Source organism: Vigna angularis, chromosome 8 (genome assembly GCF_016808095.1).
Source record: "Vigna angularis cultivar LongXiaoDou No.4 chromosome 8, ASM1680809v1, whole genome shotgun sequence".
Lineage (NCBI taxonomy): Eukaryota > Viridiplantae > Streptophyta > Magnoliopsida > Fabales > Fabaceae > Vigna > Vigna angularis.
Genome location: NC_068977.1, coordinates 15891430 through 15903254, shown reverse-complemented (window position 1 = coordinate 15903254; position 11825 = coordinate 15891430). Strand labels below are relative to the sequence as shown.

At 32.1% G+C, this 11825-nt stretch overlaps 1 non-coding gene across 1 annotated transcript; it reads right to left on the bottom strand.

The window, feature by feature from the left end:
• Window positions 1-11042: 11042 nt before the first annotated feature.
• On the bottom strand, window positions 11043-11116 carry TRNAI-AAU (transfer RNA isoleucine (anticodon AAU)). Its single transcript has one exon. It is a non-coding gene; the product is annotated as a tRNA-Ile (tRNA).
• Window positions 11117-11825: the final 709 nt, after the last annotated feature.

Sequence of the window (11825 nt, the reverse complement as noted above, 5' to 3'; positions counted from 1 at the left end):
ACTATATTTTCTTTGTACTATGGCCCCTCAACCTGTTTACTAAATCAGGGCCTACTTATCAAAGTAGGACTTTCACAATCCTATTTACAAAAGCAGGGTCTGCTTACCAATGGAGGACTTTCACGATCATGTTTACTAAAACAGGACCTACTTACCAAAGTAGGACTTTCATGATCATGTTTACCAAAATAGAGCTTGCTTACCAAAACAGGACTTTCGTGAGTACATCACGAGATTATAGAAAGATAATACAAGACATATTGTAATCGCAATTTAACACCATAAATATCCTTATCAATCACCACATAAAATAATATAAACATTGATATTTTACAAACGAATCATAACCAACCATAATAATAAAACCATTCGCCATTGGCGACCATTTTAAATAACCCATATATGCATTCACAACATCAAATACCCCGTACCAATACACTTCACACATAACATACTATTAAATATTATTTATAAGGAAATTAGCATTCACATGATCCCATAACAAGCAAACCCAAAATGTCCGCTTAAATGGTATTTAATAACCATACATTATACTTCTTGAAACAAAAATAGGTGGCATAACAATAGCAAAGACAACCAAAATCTACACCTCAAATCCTAAATAAACACTTAAAATTCACTTTTAAGAACTCATTCTCATATGTCCAGTACTACATAAATTATTATTTGTAATTGCTTCCTAAGTGAGGGATCACAACCCAAAATTTTCTCTTAAAGAAAAAAAATAATTAAAAAGTAAAACACCACCAATATAAATGATATAATTGCTACAATTTTGTAACCTAATAAATAATTAATAACAAAAACACTTCTCTGTTTAACTTTCGCAACTACATATATATATATATATATATATATATATATATATATATATATATATATATATATATGATTTAGACTAAAAAGGAATAGGGCCTATGGCTTAAAAATTTCATGCGACACCAAAACTGTAGTGCCCATTTATAGTTTTAAGAAAAATTATATTTAAATGGAATGATTCCATCATATAGCAATCCTGCACCGGAAACAATAATAACGTTGTCTAATAATAGTTTCATGCACATAATTTATAATATTTTAAAGATATAAAACTGCATCTCAATATAATACTTAATTAAACTTTAAGTTTAAAACAAATCTGCACCACATTTTAAGTGCTCAAAGACTGCACTGCAAGAGTTAATTTAACGTGAATCACTCTGCCTCACATTGATTATTTTAAATGGCATCTATATTATGTACCTCACACATGATTATCATACCATCATTCACAAAACAAAAGACAAATGTTCTGTACTCCTTACAAATATCACAACAAAACAACGTACGAAACTCAAATAGAGATAGTTCTCCTTACCTCTAATCCAGCAAAAAATTCTAGATATTCTAGGCTTTTCTAAAAGCTTGGTTCGTAGCCTTCTTCCTTAGCAGAAAATAATTTGTCTTCTCCAATTTCTTTTACGGCTATAGTGTTTTTTATCTCTTTTCTTAATGGCTAGGGTTTCTATTTTAATATTATATAAACAGTAAAGATAACTAACCCTTTTGATTTAATTTTTCTAAAATCTTTGTAAAAGGCCCATCAGTTTCATAATAATATTTAAACACTACAAAGCCACACAATATAATTATTCATTTATATATTTTAACTACATATATAAACGAAATTATATTATACATAATATATATATATATATATATATATATATATATATTTATATTTATATTGTACTATATGAAGTATATAGATCGGAATTGATTCTCATTAATCAGATTGTCTTACGCTCTACAAATATACGACAAGGAAGGACCTGCATTCCGTAATAATTTCTAAAGGCATGTCTTTTGTTTTTAAGAACTTTCAGGAACTTTCAACCCTACATTCAACCTTGACACGTTTCACTTTTCATTATAATTTACAAATTATAATATAGTTTTAACTCATATTTTTGTCAGGTTCTACCCACTCTTAATATCCTGCACAGGAAGCTATAGACTTGCGTCACAAATTATAATACCCTGCACAGGAAGCTACAGAGTTGCCTTCAACCTTGTCAAGTTCTACCAACTCTTAAATTATAAAATATTATGCATAGATGGTTCAGAGCTCCGTTCAACCTTGTCAGGTTCTACCGACTCTTAATTTTAAATAATAAAATATTATGCACAAGATGGTTCAGAGTTGCGTTCAACCTTGTCAGGTTCTACTCACTCTTAATTTTAAATTATAAAATATTATGCACAGATGGTTCAGAGCTGCATTCAACCTTGTCAAGTTCTACCAACTCTTAATTTTAAATTATAAAATATTATGCACAGGATGATTCAGAATTGCGTTCAACCTAACGACTCTTAATTTTAAATTATAAAATATTATGCTTAGGATGGTTCAGAGTTGCCTTCACCCTTGTCAGGTTGTAACCACTCTTAATTTTAAATTATAAAAATTATAACATATTATGCACAGGATGGTTCAGAGCTGCGTTCAACCTTGTCAGGTTCTACCAACTCTTAATTTTAAATTATAAAATATTATGCACAGATGGTTTAGACTGGTTCAAAGATGCGTTCAACCTTTTCAGGTTCTAATCACTCTTAATTTTAAATTATAAAAATTATAAAATATTATGCACAAGATGGTTCAGAGTTGCGTTCAACCTTGTCAGGTTCTAACGACTCTTAATTTAAAATTATAAAATATTATGCACAAGATGGTTCAGAGCTGCGTTCAACCTTGTCAGGGTCTACCCACTCTTAATTTTAAATTATAAAATATTATGCACAGGATGGTTCAGAGCTGCGTTCAACCTTGTCAGGTTCTAATGACTCTTAATTTTAAATTATAAAATATTATGTGGAGGAAGGTTCAGACCTCAACTTGGTCAGGTTATAATGGCCGTTTGGGGGAAGTCGGAAAAATGACTTTAGAAATCCCCGCTCAACGCAGGAAGTCAGAAAAATGACTCCTATCTCAGGACCACTTGGGGGAAGTCAGGAAAATGACTTCAGAAATCCCCGCTCAACGCATGAAGTCAGAAAAATGACTCCTGCCACAAGCCGCTCGGGGGAAGTCAGAAAAATGACTCATGCCTCAGGACCGCTCGGAGGAAGTCAGAAAAATGGCTTCAAAAATCCCTGCTCAACGCAGGAAGACAGAAAAATGACTCCTGCCTCAGGACTGCTTGGGGGGAAGTCAAAAAAATGGCTTCAGAAATCCCCGCTCAACGCAAGAAGTGAGAAAAATGACTCCTGCCTCAAGCTGCTCGGGGGGAAGTCAGAAAAATGGCTTTAGAAATCCCCGCTCAACGCAGGAAGTTCGAAAAAGAACTCTTATCAGTCAACTATTCAATAGGTTCAGCTTTGTGAGGTTCCAATGCCTTTTCATTATAAAAATAAATATTGAAGCGTTTACTTTATTTAAAAACATATTTTTTTGAGTAAAAATCTCTTGCAGAGGAAAAAGTTTCAAAGAGAACTCTTAGCATTTTCTACAGGTCAACAACCCATTGTAGTAGACCGCGTTCTCGGAGAGGATTGAAGATCAAAAGAGAGTAGAGCAAGGAAGAGCGACTGACCCTCGGACTAATTCAACCGAAACATATATAATATTACTACAGCCAACCCAATTCATACTAAAAGTGTAATTTCACAAAAGAAATATTATTTATATAATTATAAATAATATAACAAAAGAAAGTTGCCCCATAAAATATTATTTATATGAATACAAAAATATATAATTATTATCACAAGAAATAAGTTATCCCTTTTTTTTCTAAACTACTGTAATTAACCCATTAATTTCACTCTCCTAAGTTTAATTAATTTTTATCAAACACATGCACAACAATTATTATAATTATTAATACATACCACACTTGCACATAAAACAAATTGAAAATAGATAATAAACATATATTATCCATAAAGCAAGAATCAAACATATGACTTCTAACCTATATTAATGAGCTTTAACCAATTGTGTTAAAATTCACTTCTATTTAACATGTTGTTTCTTATTTTAATAAACATAATTAACGTCTAAACCACCTTCCTAGATATTTTATTTTTTTCCGGATCTTGCAGATCCTATATGAGCCCTAGATGGTCCTCCATCATAAACAACACACATTGACAAACAAACATATAAATACAAAGGACACACACACACATACGAGTGTGCGCACACAGATACACACTCCACACATACACACACACACACACAAATACACACTAACATAAACAAACACATACACATACATAAACACTAACACACATAGACACATGCACACAAACACACCCATGCATACACATACATGCACACACTAACACAAACACACACACACATACAAACACCAAAACACATACACACCCATACAAACACTAAAACACACACAAACTGACAAACATGCACAAACACACAAAACACATACTCACATAGAAACATACACACTCTCTTTTACACACACAAACACATACTCACATAGAAACATACACACTCTCTTTCACACACACACACACACACAAATACACATAGAGACACAAACACACATACACTCGCACACACACATACATAAACAAACACACACCCCCGCACACACACTCACACTCAACAAAAGATCTTGAAAATCAAATATCTTGCAGCAACAACAACAAAAACTCTAACAAATCACACCCTAACATTCTAACAATCGAACAAAAACCCTGTTTAAAGAGCAAGAAATGACTGAAGTGAAACAACAAATGTTTGGATTCAACTACATTCAAGAAAATAGGGAAAAAGAAATTGTGAAACAAAACCCTACCTTCATAAAATTATCGAATTGAAACTAAGGTCGTGGAACCTAACAATTGTAGATATGAAGATTGAGAAATTAGAATTGGGCAAAAGAGAGATCAAAACTCGTTTGATAGAGGTGTGGCGACGACGACAATTTGGAGTGGCCTAGAAGACAAGAATAAGCTTGTTGAAGCGCAATGCGATATTGATAGGGTCTAACAATGACAATGGTAAGTAGGTTAAATTTGTTGTATAAGCTGACAATAAAGGAATAAAGATCACGAACAAAATACTTCCTGAGGCGTGTAGATCACTGTCCTTAAGGACTTATCCGCGGTGTATTGCGCAAGCCCCTCAGGATACAACAGGAACTTCTCAGAATTTCTAAGGATCTCAGAACTAGCAAGGATCTCTTAAATAAAGAATAAATAAACCCAGAATATTTTTAGGGAAAGAGAGAGAATGAAATTAGGAGAAAAGAGAAAGAGAGAAGAATGATTCTGATGATTTTAGAGTAAAGGAGGTGCTCTATTTATAGAGTTCATGGACTAGGCCCATGATCCAAAAATCCAAAATATCTTCTATTAAAAAAATGATTTTTAATCAAATAAAGAACGTTGAAGCAAAATTATAATGTTGCAGCGTGAAGTTTGGGATATATCTCTAAATCAAAACGTTGGAAGCTAAACTCTCGGTCCAAGCTCAGAAAAATCTTCCGCATTTGATGGCTCAAATCTTCTTTTGCAATATTATATTAAAAAATAATAACAATCCCCCACATATTGCAAAAGACGACAAAGAGAGATTGAAATAAAGAAAAGAAGAAAAATCCTGGGTTTTATAAGATGTAATGCATCAGAGCTGGTATAGCAAGCTATATGAACCAAAGACACTTGAGTGTGTTAGAGGTTTATCAATCACATTACACCCCCACAATCCTTGCTGGTATCGTTGTGTTGCGCTTACTAGGCCATGCGCTTGCCCGATATTCATGAGTGCTCTAGAGATCATGCTAAGATCTCATGCAAGCGGCCCCACTTGACACTCATATAGGTGATTTCATCAAGTGTATGTTGCAAGTCATACACCACCCGTAAGGGATATGAAGATCATTCAAAACTTTGTTTAATTACAAAGTTTAACCTCTCAATAATGCAGTCTCTAGCACTTTCACACACACACACCATAGGAATGGACATATTTGATTTAAAATCAAATTAGTGCTATCAGAACTAACAAATGACTTGTTTTTACCCATATGAACCTTATTCATGGGATCTCCAATCACAAAGGTTGGGTTACCATCACTTGTTTGTTTACTAGTGGCTTAAGTCTCATTCTCCTCGATGTTTCTAAGATCATATTTCTTCCCAAGGGTTTTGTCAAAGGATCTGCTAGATTTCGTTCTGACTTCACATAGTCAATGGAAATAGTTCCACTCTTTAGCAGCTGCTTCACCAAATTGTGTCTCAATTGGATATGTCTATTCTTTCCATTGTAATTCTTGTTTCTAACTATAGCTATTGCCGATTGGCAATCACAGTGTATTGACACCGATGGGGTTGGTTTCATTCCTAGTGGAATGTTTGCTAAGAAGTTTTTCAACCACTCAGCCTCACTACCAGCCATCTCAAGAGCGACAAACTCAGATTCCATTGTTGATCTTGCAATAATAGTTTGTCTAGCTGATCTCCATGTAATCGCACCACCCCCAAGTGTGAATACATAACCACTAGTGGATTTTGTCTCATCTGAATCAAAGATCCGGTTAGCATCACTATACCCTTCTAGTACAGTGGGAAATCTACTATATTCAATGGCATAATTCATTGAACCTCTTAAGTATCTCATAAGCCTGGAAAGTGCATCCCAATGTTCTTGATTTGGACATTGAGTGTACCTACTCAGTCTACCTACTGCATAAGCAATATCAGGTCTAGAAAAGCTCATCAAGTGTAGTAAGCTCCCAATTATCTGGGCATACTGAGGCTGAGATAATGATTCTCCTCTATTTTTCATTAATTTAGAGTTAGCATCATAAGGGGTACTCACGGGTTTAAAATCATAATACCCAAACTTCTTAAGAAGTTTTTCAATGTATTGTTCTTGGGATAGTAATATACTATCTCCCTTCCTTATGATTTTAGCACCTAAAATTACATTGGCTTCACCCATGTCTTTCATTTCAAAGTTCGATCCTAGAAATAATTTAGTTCTAGTAACAATCTCATTGCATGTACCAAAAATTAACATGTCATCCACATACAAACATATAATGACACAATCACCATTTTCAAATTTAGAGTACACACATTTATCAACATCATTAGGTGAAAAACCATCACATAACAATACATTATCTAGTTTTTCATGCCACTGTTTTGGTGCTTGTTTCAATCCATACAAAGATTTTAAAAGTTTACATACCTTATTCTCTTGACTAGGTACAACACACCCTTCAGGTTGAGTCATATAAATTTCCTCTTCTAAATCACCATTTAGAAAGGCAGTTTTAACATCCATCTGGTGTATCACTAGCTTATGAATTGCTGCTAAAGCTAACAACACTCGAATAGAGGAAATCCTAATCACAAGAGCAAAAGTATCAAAGTAATCTATGTTGGGTTTTTTAGTAAAACCTTTTGCCACAAATCTTGCCTTATACTTCTCTATAGATCCATCAGGATGATACTTTTTCTTAAAGATCCACTTACAACCAATGAGTTTTGCTCCTTTAGGCAAATCTACTAGAGTCCAAGTATTATTTTTCTGAATTGATTCAATTTCAATCTTAATGGCTTTATCCCACTGTTTTGCATCAGGAGCACTAATGGCTTCTACAAAGTTACTTGGATCATTATCAACTAGATAGGTATAGAAATCATTACCAAATGAAGTTTCCTTCCTCTGTCTTTTACTTCTTCTTAATTCCTCACACATGGCATCACTATTATTATTATTTTCTATAGGTTGAGACGTCTCACTAACCTTTAAAGGAAAAACATGTTCAAAAAACTCAGCATTTTTCGTCTCCATTATAGAATTTCTTTCAAGTGTATCACTTTTAAGAACTAGAAACCTATAGGCAGCACTATGTTCAACATAGCCTAAGAACATACAATCAGAGGTTTTAGAGCCTATTTTCCTTTTCTTAGGATCGGGTAACATCACCTTAGCCAGGCACCCCCACACTCTTAAATATTTAAGGTTAGGTTGATAACCTCTCCACAGCTCATACGGAGTTTTACCAGTTTTCTTATGAGGTATTCTATTTTGTAAAAAACACGCAGTAAGCAAGGCTTCTCCCCAAAGGTTATCAGGTGCACTAGAACTAATAAGCATAGCATTCATCATCTCCTTAAGAGTTCTACTCTTTCTCTCAGCTACTTCATTAGACTTAGGTGAATATGGTGGAGTTACCTCATGGATGATACCTTCTTTAACACAATAGTCATTAAATAACACATACTCACCACCTCTATCTGATCTAATCCTCTTAATTTTCTTATTTAATTGATTTTCTACTTCTGCTTTATAGGTTAGAAACACATCAAAGGCTTGATCTTTATGTTTGATTAAGTATACTTTGGTGTATCTAGAATAATCATCTATAAAGGTCACAAAATAATTTTTACCTCCTCTAGACATAGTTTGTTTCAAATCAGCTAGATCAGTATGAATTAACCCTAACAGTTCAGTTTGGCGTTCTACAGCAAAACATGTTTTCTTAGTTATTTTAGATTCTACACATATATCACATTTACTACTCTATTTATCATGCATATTAATTAATCTCAGTTGTTTTAATTTCATAACATAGGAAGAATTCAGATGTCCTAATCTAGCATGCCATATATCATATGAGTCAATAATATAAGCAGAAGAAGATGATTCATTAATATTTTCAGAAATGTTAAGTACAAAAAGACCTTGATCACAATATCCCTTCCCCACAAAAACATTATTTTTTGTCATTACAATCTTGTCAGACTCGAATGACACTTTAACCCCCACTTTTCCCAGTAGTGCTACAGAGATTAAATTAACTCTGATTGATGGAACATGTAGCACATCACTCAAGGCCAGAGTCTTTCCAGATGTGAGTTTGAGAAGAACTTTCCCCTTTCCTAGAACAGGAGTGGTCCTGGAATCACCGAGGTAGACGTGTTCTTCTCCATCCCCTACACTAGTGTAAGAGGTAAAGGCATTTATGTTTGCACAGATATGCCTGGTAGCACCAGAGTCTACCACCCACTTGCTCACATTTGTCATCAGATTTACTTGAGAAACGACCGCAACAATAATGTCATCCCCTTCGACTATATTAGCCTTAAGAGGATTGTCGTTTCTTACTCTGCGCCTGCACTGCGGTGCATGATGGCCCGGCTTCCCTCATACGAAGCAATTTCCATTCTTCTTAAAGGAATAAAGATCACGAACAAAATACTTCCTGAGGCGTGTAGATCACTGTCCTTAAGGACTTATCCGCGGTGTATTGCGCAAGCCCCCAGGATACAACAAGAACTTCTCAGAATTTCTGAGGATCTCAGAACTAGCAAGGATCTCTTAAATAGAGAATAAATAAACCCAGAATATTTTTAGGAAAAGAGAGAGAATGGAATTAGGAGAAAAGAGAAAGAGAGAAGAATGAAGGAGGTGCTCTATTTATAGAGTTCATGGACCAGACCCATGATCCAAAAATCCAAAATATCTTCTATTAAAAAATGATTTTTAATCAAATTAAGAACGTTGAAGCAAAATTATAACGTTGCAGCGTGAAGTTTGGGATATATCTCTAAATCAAAATGTTGGAAGCTAAACTCTCGATCCAAGCTCAGAAAAATCTTCCGCATTTGATGACTCAAATCTTCTTTTGCAATATTATATTAAAAAATAATAACAAAATTTAATTAAAATTAAAATTTAATTTATATTTAATTTAACATAATTGATTTTATTTAGATTTTATTTTAAAATTTACAAAATATTTTTATCTAAATATCTACGAATATCCACAAATATTTACAGGTATTTTTTAAACAGGTATTTGACGGGTATCATAAAATGATTTTTTTTGTTACAAATCAAATAATTGATAGACTTAGTTCCTTACTCGACGTGTTATCATCTTTAGTGATGAATGACTTAGAAGTTAAGAGAACTTCATTGTTTCATAAGAAAGATAAGAAAAAATAATAAAGACGGGAGAGAAAACAAAGTTTGAAAGATAGTTTTCGGTGTCAAAAAAATATATTAGATAAATTTTTTAACATATATAATATATATATATATATATATACATATAATATCAGTTATATATATATATATATATATATATATATATATATATATATATATATATATATATATATATATATATTCTGTTATAAAATAAATCAATCTAATATACATATAGTAGATACTCTATACAGGATATTAACATTTTTCACAGAATTAAATTAATTTTGTACAAGCTATCATGTTCTGATATTAACATTTTTCACTAGTGAAAGGTTCCATATTTAAGTTACCGTTTCGGAAAATACAGATAATCATGTACAATATTAAAGATATTCGTTTCTATATTTTTTATAGTATTTTGTTGAAGGTATTTTCATCTGCGAGAAATATTTATTTATTCATTTTGATATAATTGGAAGTAGATTATGTATTATATTTTTTTAGTTGGTCTACTACTTTAATATATATTTATGTATTACTATGTTTTCTTTTTTATTATACGTATTCTTTTTCTCTGTATTAATGTGAAAAGAGCAAATATTTAGTAATGATATAACACATAAATACAGATTAAAATACAAAAAATCTAAAAAGGTGTATATTATATTATTTACTTAAAATTACCTAAAAAATAAATTAAATACTTTTTATTTGACTGAAAAAAAAATCATATTCTGTTTTAAAGAAAGAAGGACTAAGTTATTATTCATTAGTTATCGTTTCCAGTTTTAATGATATAAAACAGTTATGAAAAGTTGAAATTTGAGATTTTCTTAATTTCCTTAATGAAAACAACTAAGAGCATTAATTATTTTAAAGGCTCCCTCATTTATATGTTTTGGGGAATATTTAATGAAATAATTGTTATAAAATAAAGGTAATACTCATCTTCATGTTGGGTTTTGAAGGATGGAAAAGATGATGATCCTTAGGAAAATCAATCCCAATGCAAGCTTGGAATGTCATCAGTATATTAAATTACGAAAAATAATTAAAATTATGGCCCATGCAGGTCTCGAACCTGCGACCTTCGCGTTATTAGCACGACGCTCTAACCAGCTGAGCTAATAGGCCACATTTTCTTAAAGTTCAAAGTTATATTATTTATCATTATACATAATTCCTATGTTTATAACTTGAATTATTCTTTGTAGTATTTATATATGCTTTTGAAATTTAAGTGTTTAGTGATGAACAAAACTGGTACATAATTTCATTCTGAAAGAGAGAAAATGAAAAAAAAAGTGTTTTTGATGTTGAATTGGACATGGGTGATTGGAACCTCAATTTTATCATTAATTAGCAAATGAAAAAGAACCTAGATTGATATTGACAGCAATCTAATTGATACTTTGATGTCATGCTGGTTTGTTTAAACGTCTCTTACAGCATAATATATATCTTTTTGGTACATTACTATACACTTTATTGAAACGAAGAACTCAATTATTAGAAGTTAGACCAAGAATAATATTTTTAAAAGATACGGCAAAATTGAAAAACATTATTTCGTTGCAGTTGAATTTGTAAAAGATACTTAGAAGATTTAAAAACATTATTTAGTTCTTTCATTGTTGGATTGTAATTTGATTAATGATATGTTTCATAGGTTGTTATGCACCTTACCCTATATATAAGTATGTACATTAATCGTGTCATGTTAAGTGTTTAAGTTAGAATCAATATTTCATAGTCTTCATTTTAAAAATGAACTTTAAATATGTTTATAGCTATCACAAGTGGGAATGACATAAGGACAAATCAGGAAAAGAAATTAGAGGAG